General features: G+C 44.3%; 1 pseudogene; it reads left to right on the plus strand.

Moving 5' to 3' along the window:
• Nucleotides 1–2,163: 2,163 nt before the first annotated feature.
• Nucleotides 2,164–2,265, plus strand: LOC142859240 (small nucleolar RNA SNORA40; annotated as a pseudogene).
• Nucleotides 2,266–2,687: the final 422 nt, after the last annotated feature.

The raw sequence follows: 2,687 nt of genomic DNA on the forward strand, positions 1-2,687 counted from the left end.
CCATTTCAGGCTCTCTCTCCTCAGCTGGAGGTTGAGTATTTTAAAGAGATTGAAAGTTTTGCGTGTTTTCCATCTCAGGGATCTGAACCTAGGGCGTCATGCGTCCTTTGCCACACAGAGTTTGCCCAGGGTGGCGTCTAACGGCAGTCTTTCTGCATCAGCTTGCACAGTAACCAGAATTGCATGCCTGTGCCATTATGCCCAGCCAACTACCATTCCAGATTTTCAGAATATACACAGGCTTTGTTTCTTAGGGAAGTTTTGGTTTTAGAGAAGACTGAGTATACATTACAGGATTGCCATCAGTACTTCTCTCATTTTTCCTGAACTGCTGAAACCTTGCTTGGGTGTGGCATGTGCGTGCAAACGATGAGCCAATGCCGGTTCACTCTCGTGCTGTGTGTTCTACGGGTTCTGCCAAACTCAATAATATGTCTGTAATCACAACAGCTTCATCTGTGCTAAAAGTTCTCATCCTTCTCCCAAACTTTACACCTGGCAACCCCAGATCTTTTTATGTCTTTCACTTTGGCATTTCCAGAATGCCATATAGTTGTATTTATGGTATATGCAGCTTCCACTGGCCACGATTTACACTTACAACCTTCTGTGTATTTTCACGGATCGAATTCCTTTTTAATCAACACAAGTGTTTTTCCATGCCCTTACGCAGACTTCTCCTTTTTTCTCTTCAACTGTCACCAAAGTATTCCATAGTATAATTGTAGTATAATTGTACAAATAACCTTCTGTTTTTCTCTCCTGACAGACATGCGGATAGTCTTTTATTGTTGTTGTTTGCTTTATTGCTATTGTTCCAGAAAAGCACTGTAGCCAACAGGGAGTTGTTATTGTGTGTCCATAAAGAGGAACTAGTTACACTGTCTAAAGTTGGTGGTAACTGGGAACAAGACCAGGGATGGTCCCAGGACTGGCAGAGGGCTTGGTGGGGGGGATAGTCTAGGGAAGTGAAGACAGAATGGAGCTCAGAGGAGATGGGATTTAATGTAAACTTTGAGAGGTGGGCAGAGACTAGAAGGACTAGACTCTCTGGAGAGGTTAATATGGAGAGGTTTCTGGCCTAGGAGTTATGATACTATGCTAAGAGCTTCCCCATCTTCAACTCCAGGAAGCACGTCCACCTCACCACAGAGGCGCTTTCAGAGAGCAAGGCAGGTATGCTCAGGTGGCTCCTTTGGTGAAAAAGGTCAGATGTGATTTCTTGGCATCCTTCTATCAAAACTGTTTCTGTCTGTGTGAGCAAGCAAACACTGAAGAACCAAGTACCTGAGGATGACCACTTGACAGGCTGTCCTCACGTTTCGTGTCTTCTCTGGTTCACAATCATCCCGTTGTCATGTGTCCATGAACTCAGCCACATTTGGGGACCTCAGTTTCTCTTCTGTCTTCTACAATCCCCTGTAGTGGGGACTGACCTAGCCCTTGCTAGTCATCACTGACTGAGCGAAGAGATCACGTGGGAAGGCAATTCAATCTCCCAACTGTTGCCCCAGAAGGAAGGATCCAGAAGCAGGCGGTTTATGTGGGAATTGATCCAGAGACACAGCAGGGAGACAGAAGACAGGTGAAGCAGGAAGGGAAGGCATACAAGAAGGTAATCTCTGAGGGCTATTGGCACCTAAGCACCCAGGGCACCTATGGGAAACAATAGAAATGTTCTAGGGATGACTGTGGCCTGGGGTGAGGAGAAGGAGCTTGTTCCTGGGTGCAGTCACAGGACACTGTTGTGGGCTGCTCTTGGGTGGCCAGAACTTCCTTCAGCCAGATACCGAACGAGGGTCAGCATTCTACAAGTCCAGAAAATGACCTGTGGTGGATGTGTAGATGCTGAGAGGTGAGCAGTGGCCAGAGCTCTATAGTATGGGAATTCTGCAGGCTGTGATGAGTTGCACACCACCTTCCAGAGAAACCCATCCTCAGGAGCCCAAGCTCTTCTCTACAGCATGTGGTCCACTGACGTAAAACAGAAAGCACATGTCAGGTTAAATGTCTACACTCCTGGCAGGCCTTCTGACTTAAACTCATAGTCAGAATTTATGCCTCCACCTGAGGACAGCACCCACATTGATCTTATGAAACCTTCTTCCTTCTTCAGTCCCTATTATTTGGGTTAGACTGCCCCTACCATCAGTTTCAAAAGACATCACTTGAAGGCCTGAAAGGCAGGTGGAAAAAGGAATCCTCTTTTTGCAACCCAGAACTCAGTGTTCATTATTAGTTCTGATTCATATAAGAAGGAATACAAGGTGTGAATGGTGGCTCACACATTTAATGGCTATATAGTTAGAATTTGTACCAGAGAGAGAGAGAGAGAGAGAGAGAGAGAGAGAGAGAGAGAGAGAGAGAAGAAGAAGAAGAAGAAGAAGAAGAAGAAGAAGAAGAAGAAGAAGAAGAAGAAGAAGAAGAAGAAGAAGAAGAAGAAACACAAGCAATGGTAGTGTTGAGAACAAAATTGGTTCTAAGGAGACTTTACAATTCCAAAACACTGACAATAAGAAAACTAAGATGTACCAGAGGAATATTCTAATTTTGTACAAAAGATGAATATTACCTTCTTAAAAGGCTTGTCTTGAGCATGAGGTCAATAATTCATGATATCTCTCTTCCTGTGAACAGATATTTAATGAAGTAAGTGATACATTGTTATTTTAAACCTGTATGGACTT

Source organism: Microtus pennsylvanicus, chromosome 10, assembly GCF_037038515.1.
Source record: "Microtus pennsylvanicus isolate mMicPen1 chromosome 10, mMicPen1.hap1, whole genome shotgun sequence".
Lineage (NCBI taxonomy): Eukaryota > Metazoa > Chordata > Mammalia > Rodentia > Cricetidae > Microtus > Microtus pennsylvanicus.